This window comes from Sarcophilus harrisii, chromosome 1 (assembly GCF_902635505.1).
Source record: "Sarcophilus harrisii chromosome 1, mSarHar1.11, whole genome shotgun sequence".
NCBI lineage: Eukaryota > Metazoa > Chordata > Mammalia > Dasyuromorphia > Dasyuridae > Sarcophilus > Sarcophilus harrisii.
In genome coordinates, this window is record NC_045426.1 from 11180766 (window position 1) to 11202197 (window position 21432).

Sequence of the window (21432 nt, forward strand, 5' to 3'; positions counted from 1 at the left end):
TCTGATAATTTTATTCTATTTATCTCCGTCTTTCTCACCATAATGGAATCTCATGATATTCCTGAATGCAAAGTGTGTGTATGTTGTATATGCGTGTGTGTGTGTGTGTGTCTGTGTGTGTATGTTCAGGATAGTATAAAACTGGATGTGTTGATTCAGACCAGTTCCAATGATCTTGTGATGAAGAGAGCCATCTACACCCAAAGAGAGGACTGTGGGAATTGAGTGTGGTTCACAGCATAGCATTTTCATTCTTTTTGTTGTTGTTTGCTTGCATTTTATTTTCTTTCTCATTTTTTTCCTGTTTGATTTGATTTTTCTTATGCAGCAAGATAATTGTATAAATATGTTTGCATATATTGGATTCAATATATATTTCTACCATGTTTAACATATTATAATATATAATACATACCATGTTTAATATATTACTTGCCATCTAGGGGAAGGGGGGTAGGAAGAGGGGGAAATTGGAACATAAGGTTTTGCATAGGTTAATGTTGAAAAAATTTCATGCATATGTTTTGAAAATAAAAAGCTTTAATAAAAAATTGGACCTGTGATTTGATATAAAAAACTACTAGATGAGTAAAGTCCTAGCGGGTGAGACTCTGAACCTGATGTAGAAAAACTTTAGTTTAAATCTGGCCTCAGACATATACTAGCTGTATGATTCTGGGTAAGTCATTTAACCATTGTTTGCCTCAGTTTCCTCATCTGTAAAATTAGATTAATAATAGTACCTATGGCCCAGGATTGTTGGAAGAATCAAATGAGGTAATAATTGTAAAATGCTTTGTACCTTAACACAGTGCCAAACACAGAGTAAGTATTGTATAAATGTTAGTTGACTACTTCCTGCACAGTCATTTAACCTCATGCAATATCGTGTGCTAAACCAATGAATAATTGTAATAGAGCATGCCCAAGCTAAGAGGGGCTTCTTGAAAATATTTGACAATGCCCAAAGTGAATATTTATGGCTCCATGTTTTCAGAGGGCAGGGAGATGAAAGTCCTGTCAGTTCCATATGCTCTCTCCGTAATGAAACAGGAATTGTGGTTAGATTGCTGGTAGGCATTCCCTCAGGTTTTCTTGCTTATAAAAATTTAATAATCTACCAATTAGGAAAGGACAGTAAATTGGACCAGTCTTTCCAAGAAACAGGATGTGAGACCTTCCAACCTGTGGTTCCCCAATATTCAAAGTGGTTAATGCAAATTTTCATAGTCACAGTTTAAGATAAAATTAAGTGCCTCAATGAAAATAAAGTGTAGCATCATGTCCACTACTAAGACCATCTTCGCATTGGGGGAAGGGGGTGCTCTCGTGTACCAGGAGGAAAAATTTGTAGAAAAAGATGTAATATTTCAGACTAACAGATTAGGTTTTCCAATAACTGGGGTACGATGCAAACTCACCTTTTTTTTTCCCTTTCTTTTTTTTTTTTTAATTCCTGCTGTGCACCCGGCTGCTTCAGGAAGTCCTATGAGGTAAGAAATTCCTGCTTCACAAAAGTTCCCTTTCTAAAAAAAAAAAAAAAAGGAACATAATGGGAAAGGCGACCAGCTTAGCAGGCAACACACAAAAGAGCTGCCTGTGCTGGGAATTTCATGCCTCATGGCTTTGGGTCAGCAAAGTACCTAAAAACCCAATGTTGTTTCATTAGGGTTATCAACTGCTGAATCAGAGGTGAAGGTTAGCCCTTTCTCAATTCCCAAACTGGTTTCCTCAGAAAAGGAGTTCCTCTGCAAACATCTCAAGAGCCCTTCTAACGAGAAGGCAAGTCGGCGGGTTGAACATCAGCGGAAACCGTTTCGGGAAACGCGGCGGCGGCTGAAGCCCGACATCCCTCCGCATTGCAATGAATCACTCTCTTCCGAAAGAAATAAAGTTTATTTCATGGATAGAAACAAGGTGATCGGTACAGCACTTCTCATACACGGGGTCACAATGCTATGGATTCTACACACCTTGTACGTTACGGTTCTACAGGACGTTAAGTTACAATGACTCGTCTAATACATGCCCATGGGTAATTTCGGAGAATTCCTTAATTGGTTCATATCAAGGTCCTTAGCCACATGTCAGCGTCACAATCCACATGCCACTCACTTGAAGAAATTGTCACAAGAAGCACTATCAAATGAGGGTCTCGAGGAAATATAGAGATACCGACCCGCCGCGGCAGCACGTCACGGTCAAACACCACTCTACACAAAAACATCGCGGATATAGTGGATGTCAACATGTTGGCGGTCTTGTCATAAACACTGGTTAAAAAGGTAATGGGAACCCACTTTCAAACAAAAGTCAATGTGCGTTGAACGTGCATACTGGAATACACAAAATTCCGTAAATACAAAATCAAGACTGTTTGTGGAAATTAAAGAGGCTATGAGTTGCAGACCTGACTCTGCATGAAAAGTACCATGATTTTACATAAGTGGTAGCCAAAACACATTTGTCTATTTGGAACTTCATTAAAACTCCACGGGGAAACCAACTCAAGGTTGCTCAAATCCAAGATTTTCCCAACATCACAGTGTTTTGTTTGTTTGTTTCTTTGTTTGCTATTAAAACCCAGAGTCTATTTGTAGTATATGAAAACAATCCCCCCCCTCCCCAAACATTATAGAATGTTACATGGAATGGGAAAAAATACAATGCTAGACAAAAATGGGACCTTTTAAGGGGACAGAACCCATTAAGTTGTTTGTTTGTTTGTTTTTTATCAATAATACTCTTACCAACAGAAACAGGGCCAAAATACCCTTCCCAAAGAATAAATAAGTGTGACAAAATTGGCACATACATAGAAATAGCTAATTCTATAGATTTGTTCTGAGGACCCTATTTTCCCCTAGTTTATTTCCTATTTCAAGTATTCAGTTGCAAAGTGAAGGTAGAAACCTGATTGTAAGAGACACCCGCTGCCGTCCTTGGAGACGACAGCCCAGCGGGTATAGGAGACACATTTGTGGTCTGCATTTACAGATGTACTTGATATCTTGCCAGAGAACTGGGCAATTTTTTGTCTTCAGCAAAGATGGAGAATCCCTTGGATAGTTAAAGGACAAACGTTTTAAACATGAATGTCATTGGATTACTCGGGTGATTCATAAGCCTTACACGGTTCATGATCCTTCCAGAGACAACTACCCAGCCTGGAATAAGAAGCTCACATCCCAGGAGGGGCTCCTTCCCCATAGACAAGTATGGGATGGCTAAAATGGCTCTCCCGCCCCTCTGTTCCTTGACAAAGGGGCTTCTGCCTTTTCAATACCTCAATAACTCACAGGATTTCAACTGTTTTAATGGCCCCCAACAACCGTACAGAAAGACCATTGACTAAATTCAGGGTGAGACTTCAAGCATATCAATTTTCGAATCCGTTTCCATGGGAACAATTAAAAAACTATAATTATTAAGGCCACTCATGCTTAAATCCAATGTTTGTCCTTTAAAAATTCTGCTATTCTACTCATATAGATGTGGAAAAATGTCTTTTCTTGAAATGAAAAATAGGATGGATCAATCGTACAGCTGAACTTTTGCACATGTTCACCAGATTCTTTCATGAGCTTTATGAAGTTGTAACAACCATTTTTTTTCTCCCTCCCTCCAGTGTGAGTTTAACTCTCCCTGGTACCACATCACTATGGAAAGACCAGAAAAGTTGATCTTTTCTCCTAGCATGTGCTTTAAATAATGACTGCACTTCACAGACGGTTTTTGTAGAGCTATATACAGAGACACAGCTTTAAAGAATGTTGCTTCTCCTCCTTGGGGTGTTTTCTCCTTGAATGTTTAAGATGCACCGGAATCCATGTTGGAGATTACAGTTTTTCCATCAAAACTAAAAATAGTAATAATAACAATAATAACAAAAACAGTCCTTCTAGTGCAGAAGGTCAAATGTATACACTGTCTTCACGTAATTTGTAGCTTGAAATATTTGGGAGTCCCAGCTTTTATGTTAAAACATCGATACATAACTGGATGAGAAAAATCTGAGGTTCCATCTTGGTTCATCTGTACGGAAGTCGTCAGATTTGTGCGAACACATATGTGGACCCCCATGCTTTTGTCATTCCTTGATACATGACAGTGTAAACAAAATCAGGTAGGATGGGTTTTCAGATGCCCCATTCACTGTCAGAGACACACTACCACCATGTTTTCATAAGGCGAGTTCTTGTCAACGAGCTCTAATCACGAGATTTTTCCAAAAATTGATTTCATTTCCAACCTGGCCCAGAGCTAACTAGTAGTTGGTGACAATGTCAATGTAGGATTATTTGAAAAATAGATTAAAGAAAAAGAGGGGGATAAAGGCTCATGTGTTTTTTGTTTTGTTTTGTTTTTTGGCATTCAGGTTTCTTTGTTCAACAGGTCACATAGATGGAGAGATGATTAGTCTTGACACCATTCAATAATAGCTCAGTTAGGTGTTCTCTCTCTCTCTCTCTTTCTCTCTCTCTCTCTCTGTCTCTCTTCCTATCTTTCCTTCTTTCTTTTTGTTTGATAACCTAATGCATTTGAAATGGCACTGCTGACCAAATTGGCATAGTCAATGGAGATGAAGGTAAGTGAGTAGACCTAAACAGATGTTTTATCACAAAATTAAACTTTGATTGTATTAAAATTTGTCAAATGGCATTGAAATAACTCAAACTGAATATTATTAAGGTATGAGAATTAGGAGAGGTGGTCACATCGTTAATCCCCAAGCTCCAAAATAAAACCAAAAAAATCACTCATTCAATATGAAAAATGAAGGCGCTGTCCTTTCTGTCCACTCTACTCTCCTGCTCTTGAATGGAATGGACTCTGCAAGAGACAAGACAAGATAAGGCAGAACATATCCAGTCCTTAGGTCTTGCAAGGGATGGCAAAAAGGAAACATTCATCTTCCATTGCTATGATCCCCTCCTTTGTGGCCATCGTTGAAGAGGGGTGTGGGATCCACTGCAATAGATTATCAGAGCATTTTTGTGGGACAGTGTCTTCTTTCTCCATCCAGCTTCTCTGTCGGATAACTGCAATGAGAAAACATGGTATTTAGTAGGAGAATTAATATCAGTCATCTCAACAAATGCAGTGATCTGCTGTATGACAGAATTATCTGTGGGAAGTAAAAAGTGTGTGCTTTTTTGCATATTAGGAAGAGAATCAGTAGGGAGAGATCAATCAGAGCCCATTGGAAATTAACTGACACTGGACAAGTTGATCAGGAAACTGTCCAAATCTAGCAGTATACAGATGACATTCTTCATAAAGCAGATATGACAGTTATTGAGACAGGACCAGTCCTGGACCTGAGATTGGCAGATTAACAATGCCATTGCAATGTATAGTCTTATAGAATTGCCTAGAGTTCAGATTCATAAACATTTAAAATAGCAGAGAGCTTAGAATTTATGCTAATATTAACCTGGCAGAAGAATAGTTTAAAGGAAATAAGCCCTGAATAGGGAATCAGAAAGATTGAGTTTGATGTTGAGCTCTGCTACTTACTTAATCAATCAATCAACAAACCAACAAGTATTTCTCAAATGTCTAAAATGTTTCAGGCACCGTGAGAGATACTGGAGATGCCGATGCCAAAATAAAACAGCCCTTGCCCTCAAGAAGCATATTACATTCTCTATGCCAGTCATTAGCCCTCTCTGGATTTGTTTCCTCATGTGCAAAGTGAGAGGTTGTCCAGAACACTTTCAAGGTCTTTTGCGGCACTAAATCTATCAAATTAGGAAACTGGCTATGTAAGCCTTCGTTTAGTCATCCAACATTTACTAAACACTTTATTAAGTGCCAACTAAATATTAGGCACTGTGTTAAGTGCTGGGAATCCACAATAGGGAGACAGTCTGTGCTTTTAAGAAGCTCACATCCTAATGGTAAAGACAAAATGTGAATTACTAGGTACATACTATAAGTAGAAAGAGTAGTTATCTGAGAAGGGAAGGGACTATCAAGAGCTGGGAACTAACTGACTAATTGACCTGGGATTCCCCTACAGTTGCTTTGGCACATTTGATGTAATATCTAGAAGAAAGAAATGGAAACCTTCAAATCTCTAAGTGTTTGTGGTAATGCACTCAAAGGTCTCTGCTTTCTGCTTTATTGTTTCATTATGGAGCTATTTGGAGACACGTAGGCCTGTCACCTTTTAAGCTAGAAGGAAATGACAGTTTCCTACTTTAGAATGAGGATTTACTCATTGTAAATGAGTACAATTTACAAATTGTACATTTTTTTTACAGATTGTAAAAATTAGCAATTTAGAAGAGCATTTCCAAAAGCACTGATGTGACTCATTTCTGTCTTTGTATCCCCAGAACCGACTATGGTACCTTGCACAAAACACGAGTTTTATCAATGTTTATTAATTGTTTGGTTGATCGATTAAACTCCTCAAGAGCTTATGGGGTCTATGGGACTCTTCAGTGCCTGGGGAGGGGGAAAGGTATGCAGGGAAGAAGGACAGCCATGAAAACAGCCTCTTTCTGCCATCTGAGCTCAGTGATGTCAAAAGCATGTTCAGCACATTCTAATCACTGCTGACTAAGGGAAGTCCAATGGCTTTGGATGTCAGGGCAGTTGTTTGGAACCATCATTAAACAGTCAATATGAAATATGCATTTGGATGAACTCTGCTAATTCCGACTCTTAGGGAATGGGTGGAGCCTCTCGGGTCAAGAACCCTTGAATTTGGGGTGAGCTGGGAGAGGCAATGACTTCTGCAGAGCAAGAGATGAGGGAGTATTGAAAGCAGATCATGTTACTAATTCTGACCCATAAAATCTTGGCAAACTTTTGCTTGAAATGAAAATTTGAAGTCAGAGCATGCATTCGATGTTGTGACTTCCGCATAGTTCTCATTCTTCTGTGCCTGAAAAGGACCTTAATCATCTTTTCAAAGGACTGACTGAAGCACTGAAGGAATGGAGACTCTCTAGGATTTTCTTATTATACAGAATTCTCAGCTTAGGAAACTCCTACCAATATCAGCAAACGCTTTCTCTGCGACACCTACTGAGATATGGAAAGGCTGAAGGGATCAAAAATACTACATTTAAAAAAAAAGGAAATAGTTGGGGAAGATGAGAGGAAATGTGTGTTGGGGGAGGAAAGAATCATCCTACAGTATTTCTATTATCTTTTCTTAAAGTTTTTCCAAGATAAAATACCAAGAAGGAGGACTTTATTCTATTGCAAAATACATAACCAACCCCCCCCCACACACACACACACACAGAAAAAGAGGTAGAGACAGAGAGAGACACACACACACACAGAGATCTCAAATAAAGCAGAACTAATGATGAGATGATGGCAAGCCAAAATGCAAGCAAAGGCTGTTCATTGAATAATCCTCCCTCCTTCCTTTATCCCAAGGATCACATTGACCAGAACAAAGGCCAGCCCACTCTTAGACTCAGTGTCTAAGATCAAGGATTTAGAGCTGGAAAGGACTTGAAAAGTCACCTAAGACAAGACCCACATTTTATAGAGGAAGAAACTGGAGAGACCAAAGTTCTTGTACAAAGTCACATATCTAGAAAGTGACCAGAACGGGATTTGAACCCGTGTTGTTCTAAGTCCACTTTGGACACTATTTCACTGCTTGTCCTAATTCAATCTGTGTGACCTTTGACTTAGCACTAAATAAAAATTTAGATGCCATGAAGGGAGCCATCAATCATCCAACAGTTATCAAGGACCATTTATGTGCCAGCAACTGGGCACTGGGCACTGGAGACGCCAACACACAATAAAATAATCTCTTATCTCAAGGGTTTTGCATTCTAATAGGGAAAATAAGTCCAGAAAGAATTCTAAATATAATTAATATAAATATCACACATTATATGTATATGCAAAATCACTCTTGTATTCACCCAAGCTCCCAACTTTGGAGTAATCTTTGATGTGTTTATTTTCTCCACATTGCCAACTGGCTCTTAGATCTTAGCATTTTCTTTTTATCTACCTTCTGGACCACCTTCTTCCACATCTGGACAACATCCAATCCAGGTTCTCATAAGTTTTCACTTGCCGAACTGAAATGGCCTCTCATTGGTGCCCCAGACTAATTTTTCCCTTTTCCAATTCATTTTCCATACAGTTGCCAGAATGATTTTCTCAAAACACATGTCTGCCCCTATAAGGCTCAGTGGCTTCCCATTATTTTTAAGATTAAAAACAGAGAGCATTTCAAGTCCTGAAGGACTGGATCTCAAACCATTTTTTTTACTTTACTTCCTGTTATTCTTCTTTATGCTTCCTAAAGTGGAGCTATCTTTTTGGCTGTTCTTCAAATACAGTATCACATCTCCCATCTCCATGGCTTTGCCCTAGCTGTCCTCTATTGCCTGGAAAGTTGTCCTTCCTCACCTCCACCTCTAAGAATCCATTGCTTGCTTTAGGGCTAGGTTGAGGGAGCCTATGGTGCCCCACCATCTGTTAGTGCCTTATATATTTCCTATACATTCTTTATATCCTTATATGTGCACATTACTTCCTCTGCTTAGGCTATAAACTACTCAAGGTTAGGAACTAGAAAAAAAAAAGGAAGCTGGGAAAAAAATTATTGTTGATTAATTAATCTAATTTGAAACAGGTAAGTAAGGTTAAAAAAAAAAATAAGGCTTCAGAGAGAATTAATTCCATTCAATCAGCATCTATTCAATTCCTTGTGGGCAAGAGCTGACCACTGGGGATACAACAGATAAAAAGATGGCAGATGACCTCAAGGACTTATCCTAATGGAGGGATACAGTCTAAAAACAGGTGACATGCTCAGGAGCTGTTGTGACTTCTGAGTGAATAGATTCACCTTTCTGGAACTCAGTTACCCATCTGTTAAATCAAGAAGTTGAGGGGGACATTGAGTAGTTCCTTCCAGATCTCTCTTTCAATCTGATCCTGTGACTTGATTTGGAAGTCTAGGCTGCCATGTAAAACCCACATGCTTGGGGGCATGTTATTAAACTTTCTACACCTTGCTTTCCTCATCTGAGAAATGAGGTAATTGAAAAGAGACTTTCAAAGTCTTTTCTATCTTTACATCTACAATTAATCCCATTTTGGCCATTTTTACCTTTGTGAAATTTGTGATTTTTTTTAAATGACAGGGTTAATTATTTAAGCCCGCAAAGTCTTACTTTCTTTCTCTGTAAAATAAGGGAGTTGGACAAGATGTCCATGGAACTGGCTTTTAATTCTAGCTGGTGATCCCATGATGAAACAGGATACGCCCGTTATTTCTCGGAGGTGGCCAATATAGTTTTTATGTGAGTTTCGTTGTCTAGTCTGGCCAGGAACATTTCATTCCTTTTCAAAATTTTTGTTTTCTAAAATAAGTCTATTTGAAGGAATGACTGGATTTAACCATCTGACATGTTCCCAAGGTGAGGGGATATAAAAAGTGTGGTGTAGTACAAATATCCCTTCTGATTGTTTTTTTTGGAATAAAGACACCTGCCCAATCCTTGCTATCTTCTCCTGCCCCTCGATGTTGGTTACAAAGCGATTTGTAGAAACAGGCTGGGAGAAAGGACCCTTTGGTAAACACAAAGGGGGTAGACGGGAAACTGTTTAATAACAGTAGTAAAAAGCGGGCTATTTTTGACATCTGGGTTAATGTCCATTATGTCCCATATGCTTTCCAAATGTGTGTAGCCTGCCCCCAGATACAAAAACAGATACCCATTCACAGAGGCAGTGGCGGCCAGCCCCCCGCCTAACTGATTGCACATGGTGCCGACATGAACACAGGCTGGCCACTGATAGGGCAATTAACAAAGGCCTGCCACAGGATGGACTGGTTATTCTGAGGAAATGGGGATCCTGCAAAGCTCTTCCATGAGGAGACTCCAGGTTGAGGAAAACCCAATAGGGCCATTCCTGTTCCTAAAAAATCTGTAACCTTACATCTGTGTTATTACTTAGCATCTTTTTAATGTGGCCTGAATGGATTTCCAGTCTCCTCATGAAGATTTATTTATTATTGTTCTGATCAAAGTAGCAACAAATTACATTAAATCATTTAATTTTCTTGTGAGGACCCGCCACCTTGAAGCCATAATTCAAAAATATGAGTGGAAAGCAATAATTCTCCATTGAGAGAGGCCTCCTACCATTGGATGGCACTTGAGAATAGAAATGTGACTCCACAGATCTTGGTGGGGTTGCAGATCCTGGAGGGTTACTGATGCTGCTGCCATCACTGAAGTAGTTTGATGATTTACCCTCTTTTGGAGGCTGATGGTAGTGAATAGAATGAGGAGTCTCATGATTTTGTGGGTGAGGAAACTGAGCCCCAGAGAGACAGCGATTTTCCCAGAGACAGCTAACTATTGTCAGAGAGTGATTGTATAGTCAAATGTTCTGACTCTAGAAGTTCTGGTATTGCATCTAGAAAACCAAGCTGCCTCAATTCAACAGAAAGTGCAGCATAGCAGGAGAGATGCTAGGTAATGTTTGCACATGTAGCCAAGATATTTTATCATTGAGGCTGAGTGGCTATATGTCATTACACCACTATCATGTCTCTCCTGAAATCCAAACAAATGTACCAAGTCCACATGGAGCAGTCTATGAGCTGCCATTTTGCACTGGATCACTTTACTCCCTTCCAGGACACTCTAGTGATAACCATTCACCACGTGGGCAGGATGAAACAATCATAGACTTGCCCAGGAGCTAGTTTCCCCTCATGGACCTCCTAAGTCTGGCACCGGTTGCTGCTTTCACCACTTGGCAGTAGATAGCACGAAATGGTCTTTTTTCTTTGGTTTCCTTAAGATGAGATATCCACTAGATTTCAATCCAGATTTTGATGCATTAGCTGCATTGCTGGGTGCTAGTGTTTCTCTAAAATACAGGTGGAATAGCGATGTACTTATTGAAATTTCCCCAAATAATCTCCTTTAATCTTTTTTAAAAATCTCTTTGGGATAGAGACTCAGTAGAGACAATGCTAGATCAAAGGGTACACCGTTTGATAGTCCTTTGGGCATAGTTCCAAATAGGTCTCCAGAATGGTTGGATCAGTTCACAACTCCACCAACCATATATTAATGTCCCAATTTTCCCACATCCCTTCCACCATTTATCATTATCTTTTCCTGCCATTTTAATCAAACCTGAGAATTGTGTAGTGCTACATCAGAGTTGTTTTAATAACCTTCTTTAATCAAAGAAATAGTCTAAAGACATTTCATCTATTTCAATCCCTTTTCCTCAGTCACTGCCAAATGATAAATACTGACATTTTTAATATGAATGAGTGTACACACATATCTATGCACACATATATATATATAGACATATGACTTCATTAAGGTGGGGAACTCCCAATGTGAAAACTCCCTCCACCTTTGTGGATCTGCAACTTGAATTGCTTGGGTCAGTCAGTCAATAAACATGCGTCTTAGCTCTGTTCTAGATACTGTGTTAAGCACTGGGGACTCAAAGAAAGGCAAATAATAGTCCTTGCACTCAAAGGGCTTACGATCCAATAGGACAGAGAACAAGCAAACAAACTGCACAAGTGAGCCATAAGTCAGATAAGCTGGATGAAGAGAGGTGAGGTGATGTGCCCACAGTCAAAGTCAACCCTTCAAGTACTCTGTGAATAGGAGCTAATGTAGAGAACATCATTCTACAGAAGAAAGATACAGGGCCAGAGATTGTTATTCAGTCATTTTTCAGTCACTCTGACTCTCCATGATGCCACTTGAACTTTTCTTGGCAGAGATGCTGCAGTGGTCGACCATTTCTCTCTCCAGCTCATATTACAGATGAAGAAACTGAGGCAGACAGGGTAAAATGACTTGCCCAGAATCACACAGCCAAGAAGTGTCTGACGCTGGATCTGAACTCGGGAAAATGGGTCTCCCTACCTCCAGGCTGGCACTCTATCCACTGTGCCAAGAGGACCTGGATTGAAATCCTGTCTTTGCCACTTTTGAACTGTGTGGCCTCTAACATGACACTTAACATTTCAGTAAAATGAATGGAATGACTCTTTAATATCCTTCCAGCTGTGGATCTGGGAACCCAGGATTTTCAGGAAGTTAACCTTCGGGAGCTCATTTTCCTCCTTCCAAAAATAAGAAAGTTTGACTCGATGGCCTCTAAGATGCTTTCTCACACTAAATGTCTAATCCTATGCTCTCCATCCAGATCCATGATGCTACATTTCACATGGATGGTTTTAGGAAGGAATAGCCACCCTTGTAGGATACTTAATATGCATGTGCATCTATATCCATATTTATACAAGAGTACGTAATACACGGGATCATATATAATCTTAGACACATCTGTATTCATACATGAACAAAAAGAAAAATGCATCAATCACATGTTCATGACATGGATGTGCATCTATGTACCTATATGTATGAGACTACATAATAGGTGGGATCATATATAATCCTACACATCTGTATTCATACACAAACAAAAAGAAAACTGCATCGATCATATGTCCATGATATAGATGTGCATCTATATATGTGTTTGTATTTGTGTGTGCATGTGTGTACGAGAGTACATAATAGATGGGATCATGTATAATTCTATACACATATGTATTCATGCATGAACAAAAATAAAAATGCATCGATCACATGCCCATGATAAGGATGTGTGTGTGTATACAAGAGTACGCAATAGGTGGGATCACATATAATCCTATACACATATGTATTCATACATGAACAAAAAGAAAAACCCATCCATCACATCCCCATGATATGGATGTGTGTGTATGTGTGTGTGTCTATTATATGTGTGTGTATGTGTGTGAGTATGTACAAGAGTACCTAATAGGTGGGATCACATATAATGCTACACACATATGTATTCATATATGAACACAAACCCACAATGATCATATGCCCATAATATGGATTTCATCTATAAACATATGTTTATGAGAGTACATGATAGATGGGAATCACATATAATCCTATACACATATGTATTCATACATGAACAAAAATAAAAATGCATCGATCACATGCCCATGATAAGGATGTGTGTGTGTGTATACAAGAGTAGCTAATAGGTGGGATCACATATAATCCTACACACATATGTATTCATACATGAACAAAACCCTGCAGTAATCATATGCCCATGATATGGATTTCATCTATAAACATGTGCATGAGAGTACACAATAGATGGGATCATATATAACCCTATACACATCTGTATTCAGACATGAACAAAAATAAAAACGCAGTAGATCACATGGTCATGATGTGCCAGGAATCATATATGGGGACGTAGCCTACCTACATTCTGCCCATACATCAACATACGTTTAACGTGTGCACACTCACCTAGACACACCCGCACAAATACATAGGAACGATTTTATAAACTAAATCCCTGCCTGTTTCCGAGATGCCGTCCCCTCCTCTGCCCAGCTGCGGTGCCAATTTAAAAGTCCCCAAGAAAAAAGGCACAAGTAACTAATGAAAAGAAGGCCAACGGAACAGCTTTATCAGCCTCGAACCAGAGCCTCCGCCACACGGAGATGCCAAGAGAGCCAAGACACTTGCCGAGTTAAGTGAAAAGGTAAAAAGCTCGTTTAAATTTATAGCATTCCTTCGGTGTCCCTCTAGGAGTCTGGCTGCGAGCCAGAGTTCCTTGTTAAAAATTTGTTAAACGTGTTTGGCATTAATGCAAACACAGAGCGCTCATTTGTTACGAGGTCTATCGGAATGCATTCATTGAAGGCAATGAAGTCGTTACTAGAAAAGAAAAAAAAATGTTCATTAAGTCCATTTAAAAAATACAATGATGTATGCAGCACATAGCGATGGCGCCCCAGTGGCTATATAAATATCTGACAGAATAACCACAAGTTGTGTTTGGTTTGAAACTGGAATCTTTGAAAGAGAACGGACGGAACAAAAACGGGTTTTGTTTGTTGTCAAAACCGATGTTAGCCTTTCTTGTTTGGAACGGGGCAGAATCCCCCGGCGTTGGCCAAAGCGACCCCTCCGTGTCCCATCGGTGAAACCCACGGGTTAGGACCGGGCTCGGGGAACACTCGGGGTTCACGTGGGAGGAGGGCCCGTGCTCCCTCTGACATCCTAGAAGGGAGGTTGAGTCAACAAACACCCCCCACGTACACACATGCACACAAGCGCTTTCCCGAGGAAAAGCTCTGATGTTCTTGAGAATCTCTTCGGCAGCTGGGATCCCTAGTGGATTTGTAATTGTCGGATGCTATTGGATTACACGGGGAGGGAAAACATTCCGCTTTAATCACAGGGCAAATGGAATTCTAGAAACAAATATCTCCAGCCATGTTTACAGAAGCGCAACCTTGATGTTTCCTCCCCCTTCCCCGGACCCCTTAAAAGGATCCAAGGAACCGGCCACTTCACCGGCGATCCCCTCATCCGGGGCAGGGGCGCTTTGGGAGGGCGGCCGTTGTCGAGCGGAGCTTGGGTGGGGGCCCTTATACACTGCGTCATTTAGATTTTTGGACTATCTTGCTGGAGAGATTACAATGGCAAAACCCTTCTCTGGCTTCTGAGATAACAAGCTGTGGGGAAGAGGGAGCATAGAAGTTTCAGAGTCTGGCTATCGCTTTTGCACGGGACTTAGGAGTTTTATTCTGCATGCTCAGGATTGATCTCCTTGGAGTCATTCTCCATATTCCCTTTCCAACAAGGTTATAAAGTAATAGGTAATAATTATAATAATAAGACAGGTTTTTTTAAAGCTCTTCACAAATATTATATATACTCACAGGTGGGTGTTATTATCTCTGTTTTACAGATGACAAAACTGAGGCAGACATAAGATAGGTGACAAGACTAGGGTCTCACAACTGGTCAGTGTTGGAGGCAGGATTTGAATCCAGATCCAGGGTTCCTTCTATTGTATCACCAAAATGCCAATATTTAATTTTTAAATGGCAGACATAAAGGTGCTTAGAGCTAGAATGGAATCAAAATTAGGATCAAAGCTCAAATTGGATGGAAGGATCGCTGTGTCTATTATAGCTCTATAGCTGGAAGGGCCATCAGAAGCTCTCAGATCCCTCATTTTACAAATAAGGAAACTGAGGCCCATGAAAATGACTTGTTCAAAGTCACACAGAGAACAAGCATCAGAAGCAACACTGGAACTCGTGTCCTCGGAGCCATTTCTCTTTCCAATGATTTAGAATAGGAAAGGATCTCAACGTCTGTAGAGTCCGGCTCCTTTATTTCATGGGGGATAAAATATAAGTGCAGGAGAGTGAATTGATTTGTCAAGTCACAGAGCTCTGGAACTCACATCTTTCCGACTCCAGATCCCCGGCTTTCCTCACTACATCGCATTTCCTTTTGGAATGGGCCAGTTCTGAGCTGAGTTTTATTTCCCAAACAGGTCAGCAGAAGAAGAATTCTCCCTTAATTGATAGCAGAAGCCCATTCCCACCCCACTCCCAAATCTGTCTCTTTTTGAGATATCATTTTCCTTTTTCAAGTGAAAATCCTTGGCTGATTTTGCTTTGCAGAAAAGAAAAGGGGCCTTTGTCAACTTGAATGAATGACAAGACCATTTCTAAAAATGTGGCTTTGCTCTGGGCCCAAGACGAGTGGAGGGAACCACAGCCATGACCCGGAGAGAAGTGTCAAGCTGTATGGTCCTCAAAGGCCCCTCGGGAACACCTGGTCAGCACTTAGAAGCCAGAAAGAGACTCCAGGAAAGCCCAGACAACGAAGGGAATTGGGCAGCTGGGACTCTGATGGCCACCGTCCCCAACAGGACCCCCAAATCTATCAATGGCAGGAGGTCGGAAGAAGCCCTTCCCTCCTGGCTCGGCTGGAATGCCATTGACGTGCAGTCTTGGGGCTAATTAGGGGGTCTTTTTTTTTGAAGATCAAGGTTTTGTGAGCTCTCTGCTCCTTAATAACATGGTTGGCCTGTCTGCCACCTGGGACCAAGCAAGAACTCCCTCCCTTCCTCCCTCCCTAACAGCAGGCACTGCCTTAGGCCAGTACAAGCGCAGGCAGGAAAGCCAGGGGATGCTGCCTCTGGAGCGGCTTAACCTCTTGGCTGCCAGGGCCCTGCAAGTGGCCCCTGGATGCGGCCCTGGAAGGAGGCCCCAGAAGGAAGATGGAGTTCCAGCAGCATCTGGGCTCATCGGAACACAAAGGGGGAGCCCGGCACTGGGGCAGCCCCGAGAATGACTTCTAAGAGGAGAAAGCCACAGAGCATCCATCCAAAGCAGGAAGGGATATGGGAGGCCATCGGGGACAACTGCCCAGTTCTACAAAGAAAGAACCTCAGAGGCGTTCTCGCAAAAGCTTGGGACCAGGAAGGAACAGCAAGGGATGACGAGGGATGTGCATTCTGACCCTGGCTTTTACAGCCCTAGAGCGGTCTGGTGACAGCCAGTACCAGAAGCAGAATCTGAAACCAGCCCCTTTGACTCCAAAACTATGTCTCTGTGACCCTGGACATGGTCTCTGAGTTCTATGACTTGCTCTCCTGCACTGAGACTTCTCAGGAGGGTTCTCCAGATGAACGGAAGGAAGGAAGGAAGGAAGGAAGGAAGGAAGGAAGGAAAGAGAGAGAAAAAGGAGGAAGAGAAAGAGGGAGGAAGGGAGGGAAGAAGAAATGAATAAAAGGGAAGTGAAAGAGAAGGAAGGAAGGAGGCTCAATCAGATTCTGATCTTGGATATGGGGATGAGTCCCCTCCTGTGGGGCCTCCCACCAGGGCCTTTTGGCTGGCCGCCAAGTGTTGCAATCCATAAGCCATGGCATCGGGCACCTCAAGCAGCAAGGCCAGCAAACTGCAAAGCATCCAGCCCTCAGTGACTGGGGGAGAGCCCAAACAGGGAGGGATTGACGTGAACCCTCTGCCTTGTTGACACATGCTGGCCCTGGCCGGCTGTGGTCAATGAGCCCATTACAGTCCCCAGTGTGGCCACAGAAAGCTCAGTGAGCTCCTGTTCCATTTCTAAATGTGGGGTGCAAGCTGGCCACGAGGTCTGACCCAAATGAGGCAACCCAATGTGCCACAAACACTGTTGCCATTGTCCGTGAGGCAAAATCCATTTTTAAACTACTTATTTTTGGCAGATGGGGGCCGGGGTGGAGTGATGCATTAGATTAACTATAGGCTAATTTCAATGGGGTGCTAACTTCTTTTTTCTCCTCCGGACAAACAAAGGGCCACTCCCCCATCCCCCTCTCTAAGAACTTTTAAACAGAAAAGTGGTTAAAGAAAGTAACGGGGAATCTGCTGCCCGGTGGAGTGGTCAGTCCCTTTGGTGGATCCTGGGATTCTGGAATCACTAGCCCTCAGCCTTCTGGGAAGAAAAAAATAAACTATACAAATTCCACGTCTTTTCAGCCGAACAAGTGGAGTGTGAAATGAGATTGAAAAGAACACACACAGAGGCCACTGGGATGGAACCTGTGCGTTTCAGACATAAATGTAATTCGTGTTTATGGAACAAAGTGAGATTCACAATCATATGTGGTCCTGAAGAGATTATTTTTTTTAAACCCTGCGGTGGTGGAAAGAAATAGAAGAGCATAGCCGGGGAGCTGGAAGAGGCTCTGGTCCTGTTCTCTTATCTTACAGACCAGGAAACTGAGGCCCAGAGGGGTTACGTGATTTGGTTCAGGTAGAACAAATAATCAATATTGATCAGAGACAGAATTTGAACCCAGGTCTTTGGCTGACTCTGATAAAAGTAAATGTGTATGTGTGTGCATATGTGTGTATGCATATATATGTATATATGCACATACATAGATATAGATAGATATGTGTGTATCTGTGTACATATACACACGTGTATATGTACACAGATACACACATACATGCATTTCTACATAAGAACATAAACATATGTGTATATGCATATGAATGCATGTGCATATATTTTTGTGTGTTCATTACATATTTGTTGTTGTTTTAACCCCAGTTTCCCAGCTAAGGACAAAAGTGTCGGAGCTTCCCCAAGCCCTTGACCCTCAGATTCCTCAATGGGGACGGTCAGCACCTGTCCACTCTCCTGTCGGATCGTTTGCATTTCACTCCTTCCACCTCACGATGTTTTATTTTTGATGGATCGCTCCCGAGTGAGAAGGGGGCAAATACATCTGAAACATCCTTCCCAGCTGTCAACTTTCTCACTTTTAAACAGATTCAGCATCTTGTTTTCCAGATGATTCCAAAGTCATATATTTTGTAATGGAGAGTCAACTGGAGGAATCCTGTCCAGAAGCCCCGAGCAATATATCTCAGCATCGTAATTTCATTTAGCAGGAATGCAATGATTCATCATTTATCATTTGCAAATGGAGTGAGCCATCCAGAGGATATCAATCGCCTGCTTCTAGGCAACTGATGGGATATTCACATGTCCTACTGACTTGGAGTTTGCTTTCTCAGTCAGGGAGAGGCCGGATGCTAAACCGATTACCCAGCTAGGTTTTATCATTATGGGCAGAATATCAGTCCGTTGCTTGACCGAGCTGATATTAAATTAAAGTCTCCTCAAATTAAAGCTTGGACATTCGTTTCTGCACTACTCCCACGCCTCCATTCAGTTCTTGGATGAGTTTGGATCGGATTCTATGATGTTGCCTTCCGGCCAACGACTTTCCTCTCCTCTTCCACAGGCAATCTCAGTGGGCCCAGGGTAGCCAGGTCAAGCTGGAATGGATTTGTGTTATTCTTATTTAATTTTCCAGCCTTGGGGGTTTTTACGTAAAAGGAGGCGTCATCCCACCACATCGCCATCCAACATAGGCAGGGAAGTGTGCTGTTGTTCCTCAGCCTGACCATTGGCCTTCAGTTAAAAAAACAATCTAGCTCCTGAATTTTATTACTGGAGGCTACATCATGTCTAGATTTGGTAGGCACCTCCCTGCTCCCTTCTGCAACCCTCCCCACTTAATATATGGAATAGAGTCTCTCTTTTAAATCCTCTCTCTGTCCCTTACTAACTTTGTGACCTAACAATTCCTTTATCTGTTCTGGGCTCTTGTTTCCTTGTCTACAAAATAAAAGAACTGAGTGAAAAATCCCAAGAAGTCCCTTCCAGTTCTGTATCTCAGAGATACTTTTGATTAATGAGTAAAAACTGTAGAAAATCAGATTTAGTCTTGGTGGAAAGGGGGGAAATTTCCTAATCAACACATCAATCAATATGCATCAATTAAACCCAATTAAATAAATATAAATTAAATTAAATTATAATCAATTAAATCAATTAAATATTACAGAGGATGAAAAGAGAAAACATGTTCTCCAAGAAGCTTCCACTCATTCTGATAGAGTTCCAATAAGCAGATCCTTCCAAAAATCCACTGGGAAGCTTTAGGAAACCGTCATCTCCCAATTATTGGTAATCCCAAGCAAAGTCTGGATGAACATTGGTTAAGTATACACTAGGAAGGATTCTTTTGGGAGGAGAGAGAGGCAGCATGGAGGCTGGGCTGAGAGACAGGAAGGTCTGGGTGCAAATCTTACCTCTAAAACCTTCTGATCATGTGATCCTAGGCAAATTGCTTAAAACCTCAGGGCCCATCGATGATTCTCCAAGACTCTAAAGGGCAGGGGAGGTGCCCATCTGCTTTGGGAGAGGGAGTTTCCCCATCCCAGATCCCAATAGCCAAGAAATCACAGATCCCTGGGAATCCCCTTTCAACTCCAAAATTTTGTCACGTAACCTAGTTACAAAGGCTCCAGTGGGACTCAGTGAAGCCATTTAGGGAAGCTAACATTAAAGCTGCTTCTTCCCAGAAGTCAATGGCAGCATCTGTCAGCTGAGCCTCAAGTTCTCCACTTAGAAACTAAAGTGTCCTCAGAAGGAATTATTTCATCTACTTTTGTTCCTGAACATTTCAAATATTAAAAAGGGGGAAATGTAGCCATATATGTGAAGTCATAAATACTATTAAGATGTAAATGGAAAGAAGAGGGTAATGTAGCGAATAGAAAACTGGCCAAAGCATCAGGAAGCCTGGCTTTGGGTCCCATTTATAACATATAGGAGCAGTTTGCCACTGGCTACTTAATTTAACCTCTCAGCGTCTCCAGGTAATCTTCTAAGTCTAAATTAAATATATATGGATGGAGTTTTTACCCTACTCTCATAATCGGAGATTAGAGGAACAAACTCCACCATTTGATTAGGAGACAGAACCTCTCCTCTCTAAGAGACCCACTGGTCCCCATGGGACCAAAGAAGTAGTCATGGACAAGAACTGCAAGATGGGCGGGCACAGATGGATAGAAATTCGCACCAAGAAAGGCAAAGGTACGGCCATGTGGTCACAGATAAATCTGAGCATGAGATAGATTTTGAAATCATGTGATCAGTGAAATCAGAAGGAAAGCCTTCTGTAAATCTTACTGTGATTGTTAGTGTAAGAGATACAGAGCCAGTCTGAGAGTTCAGAATAAATGAATGAATGAAAAAAACATTTATCAAGTGCTTACTATATACCAGCAATATGCCCAGTACCAAATGTACAAACTGAAAAATCATCCCTTTTCTTTATGAGCAAGAAAACACTAAAAGGAGACAGTAGCAAAAGTAGTGGGAAGACCTGGATTCTAGTCTTGCCTTGGACCTGTCCTGGCTGTGTGACCCTGAAGAAATCACAGCTGTTCTCCAGGCTACTCATGAGCATATAGAGTAACAGAGGAGGTATTAGTCTGCTTCAGAAGAGGAGTTTCTCACCTAACAGAGATGGAATTAAAAGTTTGTTTTTAATATTTTTTATTATTTTTATTATTAGCTATTCATCCAGGAATTATAAAATGCCTAAGACTCAGAAAGGAATCATCATCATCATCAGTTTTCATTTCTATAGCACTTTAAGATTTGTGAAGCAGTTTACACATATTATCTAATTTGATCTTCATCACAATTCTGAGAGGTAGGTGCTATTATTATACCTATTTGACAGATGGAGAAACTGAGGGTCAGGAATTAAGTCGCTTGCCCCAGGACCACCTAGCTAGTTTCTGGATATGAACTCAAGTCATTCAAGCTCCAAGTGTAGCATCTTTTCACTCTCCACCTGGCTGCATTTGGTCTGGGGGCACTTCTAGGTCCAGTGCCAAATTCTGATTTGATTTAGGGACTGCTTCTATTGGGCAGATAGGAGAGTCTCAGGGCTCTGTTTGTATATTGAATGCTCAATCATCTCTACCACTCCCTCTCCCTGAGGTCCTGTGGGCACGGGCGCTTCTGCCTTGCCTTCTTCTAGAGGAAGTTTTCTGTTTTCTTTCCCTTCTTTTCTAGCTCTCGGCTGAACATTCAAGGCTCATTTCCTGTGACAGGTACACACCTAGATGGGGAGCCTCAGGAAGCACTTCTAAGTGGTCATGGTTTAAGCCACCAGAAGGAGCAGTTGCTGCATATTTTG

At 41.3% G+C, this 21432-nt stretch overlaps 1 protein-coding gene across 1 annotated transcript in view; it reads right to left on the reverse strand.

The window, feature by feature from the left end:
• Positions 1–4292: 4292 nt before the first annotated feature.
• The window catches only part of ERC2 (ELKS/RAB6-interacting/CAST family member 2), a 981774-nt gene continuing 964634 nt past the window's right edge, over positions 4293–21432 (reverse strand). The window contains 1 exon segment of the mRNA XM_031952165.1: positions 4293–5042. The gene's annotated coding sequence lies outside the window, so the exon portion shown is untranslated.